Below are 12,405 nucleotides of genomic sequence, written 5' to 3'. Positions count from 1 at the left end.
GTCTGAGGTAAGGTATTCCAATAGTATGTAGTTTTTATGTAGGGATCTATAGTAGTTTTGCTTATTCTGTTTTCCAAATAGGGGATATATTAGTGTTTTAGGCCTGGTGTAATATTTGCAGTGTTACCTTTTCATAGGTAGGGTTGTTGCAGTTTGAATACCGGCAGTTAGTGCTGTATAGATCTAGAAAGTTTATTGCAGTATAATTCAATTTTCTCGTGGCTTTGTGAGGGTCAAGTCCAGGCCCAAGATGCATTACAGGAGGCCTAATACCATATGAGTTCCAAGTGTCTCTTGCTTTTTTGCAGTTTTCTGGTTGGTATCACTGCAGTGCATGTAAATATAATATATATATTGTAAGTGATATTTTTATCTCAGAAGACTGTGCTTTGAATGTCCTTTTTCCTATAAAATCTATTATTATAAATGCTTAATTTTTAATTGTGTGTGAGGCGTGTATGATGGGGGTGGGGCATGCAAGGCTGTAAGGCTTGCCTAGGGCACCTAATACTTTGCACTGGCCATGGGCATTACTGTACAAACATTCAACAGAGTTTCCTAACTCGTGGTATCATGTGTTATGTAATGAATGACAGTGCAATTTTTCACTTGGCCATAGGCCCATATTGCCTGTCTATGGATCTGCCAGTCAGTCATTTTAGGACCCAAATAAAGGGTGATCAGCTTGTTTATAAGTCACTTATGTGGAACAGTGTTTAAGGCCTTGCTGAAATTTAAGCACACTACATCTAGTGCTCTGCTACTCTCTCCTGATATTCCTCTCTATTTACCCAGTCAAATAAATTGAATAGATTTGTCTGACAAAAAATACCTCTGGTAAAACCATGTTGCCTCAGAATTTGTAATCCATTAGATTTGTCTTCTCCTTTTACTCATGAGCAATTACCATGGGAGCCAATTCCCTCACTGTTTGCTGCAGGAGGATCCCCTTTACTGCTCACAGTCCCTTGTCACTCACTGGTGGGGAAATCTCTCACAGATGGAATTCCATATTCCTGCCAGAAGCTCACAGCCTCATTAGGAGCCAGGCATTTCTGCCATGCTTTTAGTAGTCTCTCATGCTCTCAGCTACTTTCCGCAGAACTACACACAGCACACACTGCCTCAGCTACACACATCTCTCAGTCTGTCTTCACTCCCTAAATCTGAACATACATTGAATATCTCCCTCTAGAGCATGCTCACAAAATGTATTGGGTCCATACCACTAGGAATTTCAAATATAGGGGTTCACAGTTCTCTGGGTCATTCCATGTGGCCCAAGTACTATAAGAATTATATGTTTTCAGAGACCAATACTTATTTTTTAAGGAAATTTTACATGCATATTTTTGAAAATACAAAAGTATGCATGTGCATGCAAACCCCTCTCGAATCCAACCCCTACACACGCCTCTTGTCACTGCTGGTAAAACGAAGTGCATATAGGCCCTACATGGCTAATTTTACTTGCAAATTTTCTAAAAGACCATTTCTGTGGGTAAAGCAGTGTGAGTTTTACTGAAAAACTTACGTTCATATGTTTTAAAATCAAAATGAATGCACATAAGAACCAATCCTGCCCAGACTCCACCCCGCAAGCATCTCTCTCCTATGCACGTCCTTAAATAAAATGACTTCCTGAAAGTGCAAACATGTTGCCACTTGAGTAAAACCACACAATCTGCTCACCAACCAAAAGTTACAGCTATATAATGATTGTTTACTTGTAAATTGTTATATTTAAATTTCTTAGAATTTGTCTTCCCCTGGGCCTCAAGCATGGCAAACATTTCTCTCTTCTGTTGTGCAATAGATTATGCAATTAATTTCTGCTGAAATCCAAAATAATAATTTTCTTTTTCTTATTCTGAACAACAATAATTGGTATCTTGATTGAGTACCAAGCAATTCTTTCAAAAGAAAATTTTCTGATGTTCTGTGTTTTGCATGAGCTGAGCTCTCATGATTTCTAATGTCAGCATCTTGTTTTTCAAAGGGAGAATTAGGTGTATAATTATCATTACCATACCAAATATAACTGTTCTATTGGTCAGTAAACCTGCCTGAACTGACCAGTGCTAAATCTTCTTTAAAAAAATTTAAAGCAGAAATGGGTGTCTTAGTTTCATTTAAAGATCGGGCTAATGTACTAACACTCAGCATGTTTGAAACGTTACTGTAGAGGTAAACTCTTCAAAACATACTGTGCTATATACTAACATATAGGGATGTACACAGAAACATTTTTTGGATGGGTTCATTATTTTGGATTGCCATGTTAATTTGCTTCCTTTGTTTCAGTTCCCAAGTTAATTCATTTGTTTTCTTACATTGTTTAATCTATTTACCTTAAAATCAAGAGACTATTCCAGGCGCTAAAACTGGGATTGCCTATTCACGTTTAATGAAACTTGCAGGCAGGTATTAGCAGCAGAAGCAACAGCATTGCAAAACACAAAGAATGGGGAACAGGGAACATTCCAAGGCATCGAGAGCAGGGCAAATCAGCACCAACAGTGGAAGGAACACCCCAAAACACAAAGAGAGCAAGAAAGCTGCTCCAACAGTAGCAGGAGCATAACAAAACACTGGGCAAGGGCCAAAGCAGCACCAAGAGTAGCATGAACAGCCCAAGATACCAACAGAGGAACAAAGAACCACATACAGTGACAAGAACACTCCAAGGCACTGGAAGAGGGGCAAAGCAGTCCAAACAGAGGCATGAACACCTCAAGACAAGGAGGGGTTCACATAGGGAGAGGGGTTTGGGTGGAAGGCCAATTTTAAAACTTTTTCAAATTTGGTTACCTCAAGGGGCAGTGGGAGGGCTGGGGTTTAACGCTTGCTGGTCGCGGGAATCCGCGACTGGCCTCTCTCACTCGACACCACTCTGGGCCAGATGGGCCAGCTCCCGGCCTCCTAGTTGTGGCAAGGAGCCACTGCCACCGCTGACAGAGATCCTTGGCCTTGCTGCCGCCATCCACTGCAGGACTTTTGGCTTGGCGGCCGGAGCACTGATGCCGCTGTGTTTTTTCGCGGTCTGGCCACCGTCCCAACGCTGCTGACTTCCTTCACCTGATCTCCCTAGGTGCGCACGTGCACCCCTCTTCTACATTTAAAGGGCCCGTGACTGGAAAGTGTCGTCAATCCCTGCTGATGACATCACCTCCCAGAGACTATTTAATCAAGTCCCTGCCATGGCAATAGGTCTTCTCTTTCTCAGATGTGCCTTGCCTCTTCCTGAGTTCCTGTGATCTCAGTTCCTGAGTTCTTTGCCCCTGGCTTGACTTTGGCTTCGACTTTGGACTGGACTTTGGCTATGAGCTATTCCACCTGCCATGACCCTTGCCTGGATACGGACTATAAGCTACGGTCGCCACCTGCCATGATCCTTGTTGGATACCAACTACGAGCTATGCTGCCTGCCACAACCATTGCCTGGATTCAGTCTACAAGCTCCGCTGCCTGTTTCGGTCCTTGCCTGGACCTTTCCTCGGGCTTTATCTCCTGTTCCAGACTTGGCCTGCGCTACTGTTCCTTGTCCCTTTTCTGAACTTCCATCTCTGCAGAGGCCCCATGTAAGTCCAGCCAGCCCCATCACCCAAGGGCTGAACCTAAGGGGAACATGGGCTGGTAGTGGTGAAGCTCCAGCTGGGTCTCTGCTCCTCATCTGCCTCATCTATTGACTGTGAGGGCCTGTGGGGCTCCTCCCCACAGGCAGTGCCAATTCCCCCTTGGTCCAAGGGTCCACCAGCATAACATGGGGTTTGGGAGTAGAGTGTCTCCTGAAACCCCCAGAGATTTGGAACACTTGAGCCCTTTAATTGAAGGAAGCGCCAAGCGTTCTGCAAGGAACCTAAGAACCTTGTAGGATTATACATCTCTATGAAGTATTGATCCATGGAAATAAATTTAGAGCAAGTAGATTGTATGTCAACGGTGCAATTTTGTATCTGATCCTTTATTTGATCGGGAGCCAGTAAAGACCATCTAGCATTGGAGAAATATGTTCCCAAATCGAACGTCCTGACATCAACTGGATGGCAACATTCTGGAGAAGCTACATCAGTTTAATTGTAGCAAATGACAGATCTAATACAGAGCATTGCAATAATCAAGGAGTGGCATAACTAAAACCTAATTACCTTTCAAAAATCACTTGGTTGTAATAAATGTTTCAGAGAATGTAACAAACACAGTTTATAAAATCCAGTTCTAGTCACAGATTTAATTTGTTGAATAAATGATAACTTGAAGTCAATAATGAATCCCAAACTTTCTAGCCTGATGAACATTTTTTATCTCCTTTTCTTCTTAGAAAGTCTCTCTCCCAGTTTCATGAGGGTACTGGCAAGCAAGGCAAAGTTCTCTTTATTTATTTTAAAAACTTATGTTCTGCAGCTTCCAACAATACTGAGTTCAGTGTGGAGTACAATTCTGTAAAACAAATCAAATAAGGTTTCCGATTAATTTTACAAACTTCAATACGCCATATGCAGAAATATAGTTATTATGAGGACAAATGTAAAATTAATCGGAAACCTTATTTGATTTGTTTTGTACGTGTACTTCCAGTTTCTGGATAATAGGGCTCATTGTTTGTGATACAATTCTGTAAGCCAGCAGCTTAATATATTGTTCTTGCTCTGACTAGCAAAGATGAATTAAAATGCAAAGGGGAGACAACCCCTGTTCACTCTCTTTTTGAAGTAAAAAAAAATGCCAGGGAAGAAGAGTAAAGGCCAATGTGACATGTGAATTACTTGGCAGTACCTTTGTTGGTTGAGACAGTGAGGAACCAATACAAATTCTTTCTTTTGAGGCCTACAGAAGTCCTTCTCACCTATGCAAATGTTAACTTACCCTCCGGCTCCACTACAAAGGGGGAGGGGGGTGCCATGGCTGGAAGCCAGTGGTATTATCCCCTGAACTGCAGTGACACTAAGTGGACCTGGCTACAATTGCTAGGATTAAATGGATATTTTCGCAGAAGGACAATTTTGAGTTGAATGGACCTATGACAGATCTTAGAATCAGAACTCGGGGTATAATCCCAGACCAGAGCCAATGAAGAGCAGGGGATTGATTGCCAATGAACTTTTTAAATTAAGTATAAAATAAAGGTTGTCTTTTGTGTACAGTCAGATAGGCAGAATGAGGAAAAGACAGAATGGCCTAGCAATGAGGTAAGGTTCCTACCCCAGCCACATGGCTGCTACCACAAAGGAAAGAGCAGTTGCAGATAGATGAGAGTATTCCTCATAGTCATAGTCTATAGTATATAGCAGTGTCTAAAAAGCAGTGATTTGTTATTTTGTAGTGAGGGAAAAGAGTGTGAGTTTCAAGTATTTCCTGATCTTTTATTCCATTTATAGCTAGAAGGATAGTATTTAGAATAGTATCTGCATATATTCAGTATCAGGCTGACTTAGTTGCAGGGAAATTTGGAAAATTTGTCACAATGTTATAAAGAGTAGAGAGGGAATTTATATTTTTTTTTTGTTAGAACCAGGACTTCCAATCTCCTGAAGCAAATGGACACTGCAGCTGAACTGAGCACAGGATCTCAAGCATCTGCCTCGGCTCCATCAAGCAACAGTGGAGCAGCTTGTCTGAAGAAAAGGAAAACAGAACTCATGTGAGACTTAAGTGAGAACTTATTTTATTATTCTGGCTAGAATTTAGGTGGGAGTTTGAAGTATTTTGCAAGTGAACTGAACTGAGATACAGAGTAGGGCTAGTGGTTTTTTTTGTTTTGTTTTTTTTTTAATTGTTTATTAATTTTCAAAAAGATTTCAAGACATACACTCTTGAAAAGAAAAGGGGAATAGTACAAAAGTGTATAAACAATTAGTAAAATAATTGTAAACATTACAACTATCTCCATAAGGTCCACTATGTGGGATCCAATAGACAGCAATAAAGGAAAAAAAAAATTTGGAACCAAATATTACAGGAAAAAAAGTAGAGCAAAACATAACTGCAAGATGCATATTAAATATATGACAGATTACTCATCCTACTAAGGGAGAGTCAGGAGGAACAGACTTACTGCCTGATTGGAGCAGTAATTTATCACTTAGGAAATTAGAAAGTTGAGCTGGAACAAAAAACATATAGCTTAAACCTTTATATTTTACTAAACATTTACATGGCAATGTCAAGGTTTATGTAGCTCCAATCTGTAGTACTCTTGGTCGCATCAAGAGAAACTGACGTCTTTTCTTCTGTGTCCGACAAGACACATCAGAATACACTCTAACCTTCAGTTGAAGAAATGGCTGCAGTCATACTTAAAGAAAAGACATAAAACCCAATCCTGGTCTGACTCAAAAACGAAAATTACAACCATAGTAGCAGATTGAACTAAATCTGTATCTGATGTTTCTAATAAGGTAGAAATATACAAATTAGGTGATAGAATGTCCAAACCTTGTTCCTTGTCCTGTACCTGTCTTCTAGAGGTCTTACCAGGATTGGTACTTCAATCTCTCTCAAAAAGGTGTAGGAGTACTGGCTTGAAAGTGTTCCTCCCGCATCAAAAGCTCTCCAGCCGAGAGACTGGTCAAACCCATTTCAGGGCCACCACCGGCAACGACTTCAGAGGCTCCAGCATCTCCTGACCCCGCTTCAGTGTGGGCGTACACTGCCACGGCAGAAGCCCCAACTGTCAGGAAACTGCGCTCTCTGGTAGCTGCCAGGTTTGCCAGAGGATCTCTGTTGATCAGAAAAAACTGTGTCAAGGAGTCTGGAGAAAGGGCAGCTAACGGTGATTCTGCCTCTTTTTCCAAAGACAAGTCATCCGATTTAACTACTCACAGGACTTTGGGCATCCATTGGGCCTGAAGGTGGAGGCTCTTTCACCCACCTTTTCCGGGCTGAATGCAGCATCTCAAAGGGAAAAGAAATTAGAAGTTAGAGGAAAAGTAAAGCTGTGCTCATGCCGACAGCTCTACAGGTGCCATCTTGGTGTTGCGTCCTTCAGTCTTCCATGGCTTCGCCCCGCTTGTTGCACCCCTATCTTGGCTCCTCCCACTTACCTGGGCAAGATGGCTACTGCAGCGTCATCAAGCTGACCTCTCTGGTGTCCCCGGAATGGCTATGGTGCAGCCGTATGCCATTGCTCCTCCCAGGTACCTACTAGGGTGCACGCGCGCAACCCACATCTAAGTACGCCCAGTGGTGCGAACCTCGAGGGCATTCCTTCATCTGATGTCACGCCAATCCTGGTATATCTACTTCTCAAGATTGCTAGCTCACTGAGTTGGCAAAGGCTCGAATAGACTTGTACTGTTCCTGTCTGCGCTACTCTGTCACTTCTCTGCTGCCTGCAGGAAGCTTCCCTTCTGCCCTTCGGGGTTTTACTAATAACTTGGGTACCCGCTTCTCGGGAGCCCTCTGTTCTACTTTCAAGTGCCATTTAATACCCTCTTAAGGCTTCTCTTTTTCCAGCTGAATTCAGCTTCCTAGTTCATGGTCCTTGTTATTATGTAACTTTTTTACTTCTCTGCTTTGTCTCCACTAATTATAAAAAGTTGTTCCTTATGTTATGTTATGTTACACTGATCTACCCCTGTTCGATGTAAACCGACCTGATATGGTATTCAACCTTGAAGGTCGGTATAGAAAATTGTTAAATAAATAAATAAATAAAAATTCAGGGAACAGGTACTCACTCCTCGAGGGCCTGCTCTCCCTGCATCAGTATCTATACCTACGACATCTATCTGGTGGAATTGCATCCATAACAGCTAACACCGAGTGAGCACTCTAATATCTCATCTGTCTCATCCACAGTAACTCCTTGTTGCGGAACCTCCTGACGTCACCTAGGAGAGAAGGGCTCCCTCTGCCGAGGTCCCTGAGACTACATCTCACCACTGCCACCTGGTGGCTATCTTCAAGTTGTATAATAAAAAAGAGTTCAATTCCAGTGTTTTGTGTATAGAGTCTAGCCCAGTGCTGTGGCTCCTCACGGGGCTTGGGGGGCTTGGTCATCTCTACAGCACCCAAGGATCCACTAAAACACACATAATAACAACAACATAATAACAACAGATTGCCAACTCCATGGATTCGGCTCAGCTCATGGCATTGCAGGCCATTCCAGGCCTGGCCCAGCGGATCACCGAACAGCAGACTGCGCTGGAAGGACTGACCACTGCATTTAATTTGTTACACAAACAGATGAACTCCCCTTCCACCTCAGGTGAAGAGGTTAAACCATCAGTGGTAACGGTCATGACGACTGTACCTCTAGCAGCTCCTACCCACTTCTCTGGAGAAGTATTGAGATGCAGAGACTTCATTAACCAGTGCTGCATGCACTTTGCGATACAACATGGACATTTCCCCACAGCTTATGCAAAGACTACGTATATCCTATTATATCTAGATGGACGAGCACTTTCCTGGGCATCTTCGCTGTGGGAACGCGAGGACCCGATCCTTCACAACATTGAAGAATTCCTTGAACTGTTTAAATCTGTTTTTGATGACCCTGCCTGATATTCTGGGTTCACCTAAAGCAAGAGAACAAGACCCTAGCTGACTTCGCTATTGACTTCAAGACACTGGCATCTGAATTATCCTGGGACCCAAGATGCCTGAAGACGCTGTTCTTCGAAGGACTGAACACTCGCCTGAAGGATGAACTCTCAGCCAGAGAGATGCCTGAAACCTTGGCTGAACTGGTGAAACTGGCAACTAGAGTTGATCGCCGGCTTCGAGATAAAGTTCAAGAAACCAAGACTTCCAGGAGACCCTTTCTGAGTGAAGTCTGAGTCAAGAGTGCATCCAGGGCTGCCCCTATGGTCCCAGCAGCTGGCGAAGAGGAACCGATGCAATTAGGCCGTAGCCACCTGACGTCAAAAGACAGACGAATGCGGAAGAAACTAGGGCTGTGTATGTACTGTGGACAAGCTGGCCATGCTGTCCAAAATTGCCCTATATGTCCGGGAAACGGACAGACCTAAGTCCTATGGGAGACTCTTCTTAGGTCTCACCACTCCTTCTCCTCTGCTCTCTCTTCCTGTATCTCTCATCTGCGGACCCCTACAATACCAGACTCTTGCCCTAGTGGACTCTGGGGCAGGAAGCAACTTCATTCTTCAACGACTAGTGAAACATCTACAGATCCCCACTTCCACCTTGTCGCCTCCTCTACTTCTTTCATCCAACCATGGAGAACCCGTACCGAACCAGTGTGTCTAAGTACCGGTTCTCTCCATAAGGAGACCATCTCCTTCTTTATTTTAGAGAAGGCTATGCACCCCATAGTACTGGGATTACCGTAGCTACAACAGCATATACCCCAATTTGATTGGGTCACTCTGGAACTGTCAAGTTGGGGTCCAGACTGCCATAGGTGATGCCTGACTGAGGTTAAGCCATTACCTTGTATGCCTACCACCCCATTAATGTCGGGCTTGCTGCCTCAATATGCATCTTTTCAAGATGTCTTTTCAAAAGAAACTGCAGATATACTTCCGCCTCCCAGACCTTATGACTGCGCCATTCATCTGAAGCCGAATATGGAACCACCCAAGGGCAGAGTGTACCACTTGTCTATTGCAGAGAACAAAGCCATGTCTGAATACATTCAGGAGAATCTCAACAAGGGCTTCATTAGACCGTCCATGTCTCCTGCGGGTGCAGGCTTCTTCTTTGTGGACAAAAAGGATGGCACATTGCGTCCTTGCATAGATTACAGAGGCTTTAATGAAATAACTATTAAGGACTGTTATCCCCTGCCTCTGATTTCAGAACTTTTTGATAGACTACAAGGATCCCAGATCTTTTCAAAACTGGATCTGAAAGGAGCATACAGCCTGCTTTGCATTAAAGCTGGCGATGAGTGGAAGACGGCCTTCAACACTCGAGACGGCCATTTCAAGTACTTAGTGATGCCGTTCGGCCTATGCAATGCTCCGGCTGTCTTTCAAAATGTAATGAACGATATCTTCCGAGACCTCCTCTATAAATGTGTTGTCATCTACTTAGATGACATCTTAATCTTCTCACAAGACATCACCACTCACCAAGAAGATGTCAAGAGAGTACTACAGAGGCTTCGTGAGAACCATCTCTATGCCAAGCTATCTGAATGTGAATTTCATAAGGAATCAGTGCCTTTCCTAGGCTACATTGTCTCTAAAGACCCACAGAAGCTGGAGAGTATCAAGAAATGGGCACAACCCACCGGGTTAAAGGATCTCAGATGCTTCTTAGGTTTCATCAACTATTATAGGACCTTCATCAAGAATTACTCCTCACTCACAGTACCACTGACTGCTATGACAAGAAAAGGCACAGCTAATTGGTCTCCTGAAGCGATTGCTGCATTCCAAAAGCTGAAGGATACCTTTTCAACCAAGCCATGCCTTCGACATCCAGACCCCTCAAAACCTTTCATCGTAGAGGTCAATGCCTCAGACCTTGGCGCAGGGGCAGTACTAAGCCAGGCTGGCGATTCTAAGGTCCCACATCCATGCTCATTTTTCTCCCATCACTTTTCTCCTGCCAAGAGAAATTATGGAGTTGGAGACAAGGAACTTTTGGCTATAAAGATGGCATTCGAAGAATGGTGCCCTTGGCTCGAAGGAGCGTAACATCAAGTAACGGTCTTCATAGACCATAAGAACTTGGAGTATCTCCACCACGCACAGCGCCTGAACCATAAACAAGAAAGATGGTCACTGTTTTTCAACAGATTCAACTTTGTGCTCAAGTATTGTCCAGGAGACAAGAATATCAGAGCTGATGCTCTTTCACGCTCCTTCCTCTCCGAGGACATACCCGAAAAGCTCCAACACATCATTGACCCCGAGAAGGTCATATTGGCAGCTACCCATTCAGTGCCTGCGGAAAAGACAATTGTACCCAAGAACCTCAGGAAAAAGTTATTGGCTTGGGCCCACAACTCCAAGTTCTCCAGATACTCTGGGCAACGAAGGACGTTGTCTAAACTGTAAACCTTTTATTGGTGGCCCACCATGAAAGAGGACACGTTCGCCTATGTAGCTTCCTGTGCAAACTGCGCTAAACAGAAGACGCCGCCAGGACATCCATGGGATCTCTTCCAACCCTTGCCGGTCCCTGAAGAACCATGGACACATATTGTCACTGACTTTGTGGTAGATTTACCATCAACAGGAGGGAACAACTCCATTTGGGTAACCGTTGAAAGGTTATCGAAGATGGCACATTTTGTGGCTCTCCCAGGCTTGCCCACCGCCATGGAGTTCGCCTGATTGTTCATCACGCAAATCTTCCGCCTGCCTGGCTTTCCTAAGCATATAATCTCCAATCGTGGAGTTCAGTTCACAGCTAACTTCTGGAAGACATTATGCAAGAAGTTCGATATAGCCCTCGACTTCACATCGGCATATCATCCTCAGTCCAACGGCCAGAAAGGATGAAAAGGACACTCAAACAGTTCATTCATGCCTACATGAACACCCGACAGAATGATTGGAGCGAACTTTTGCCATGGGCAGAATTTTCCATAAACTCTCATCCAGCAACATCCACTGAATCAACACCCTTCGAAGTGGTCTACGGATGACTACCACTACCACCACTGCCACTTCCGTTATCAGTGTCATCCCCAGCAGCTCAAACAACTGCTACTGATATCCATCAACTCTGGACTCAGACTAAACAGATGCTTATGAAAGCAGGAATACGAACCAAGAAAGGATACAATGCTCATCACCGCAAGGCTCCAGATTTCAAGCCTGGTGACAAGGTCTGGCTTTCAACAAAATATTTAAGACTCAAACTTCCTTCAGTTCAATTCACTCCTCGCTTCCTTGGAATATTTCCCATTCTCTGATGACTGGGCAACCTCACCTACAGTCTGAAGCTACCAGCTACTCTAAAGATCCACAATGCATTCCACGTTAGAGATGTGAATCGTGTCCTCGATCGTCTTAACGATCGATTTCGGCTGGGAGGGGGAGGGAATCGTATTGTTGCCGTTTGGGGGGGGTAAAATATCGTGAAAAATCGTGAAAAATCGAAAAAACGTAAAATCGCAAAACCGGCACATTAAAACCCCCTAAAACCCACCCCCGACCCTTTAAATTAAATCCCCCACCCTCCCGAACCCCCCCCCAAATGACTTAAATAACCTGCGGGTCCAGTGGCGGTCCGGAACGGCAGCGGTCCGGAACGGGCTCTTGCTACTGAATCTTGTTGTCTTCAGCCGGCGCCATTTTCCAAAATGGCGCCGAAAAATGGCGGCGGCCATAGACGAACACGATTGGACGGCAGGAGGTCCTTCCGGACCCCCGCTGGACTTTTGGCAAGTCTTGTGGGGGTCAGGAGGCCCCCCCCCAAGCTGGCCAAAAGTTCCTGGAGGTCCAGCGGGGGTCAGGGAGCGATTTCCCGCCGCAAATC

Source organism: Rhinatrema bivittatum, chromosome 2, assembly GCF_901001135.1.
Source record: "Rhinatrema bivittatum chromosome 2, aRhiBiv1.1, whole genome shotgun sequence".
NCBI lineage: Eukaryota > Metazoa > Chordata > Amphibia > Gymnophiona > Rhinatrematidae > Rhinatrema > Rhinatrema bivittatum.
Note: the sequence above shows the minus strand (reverse complement) of the source record.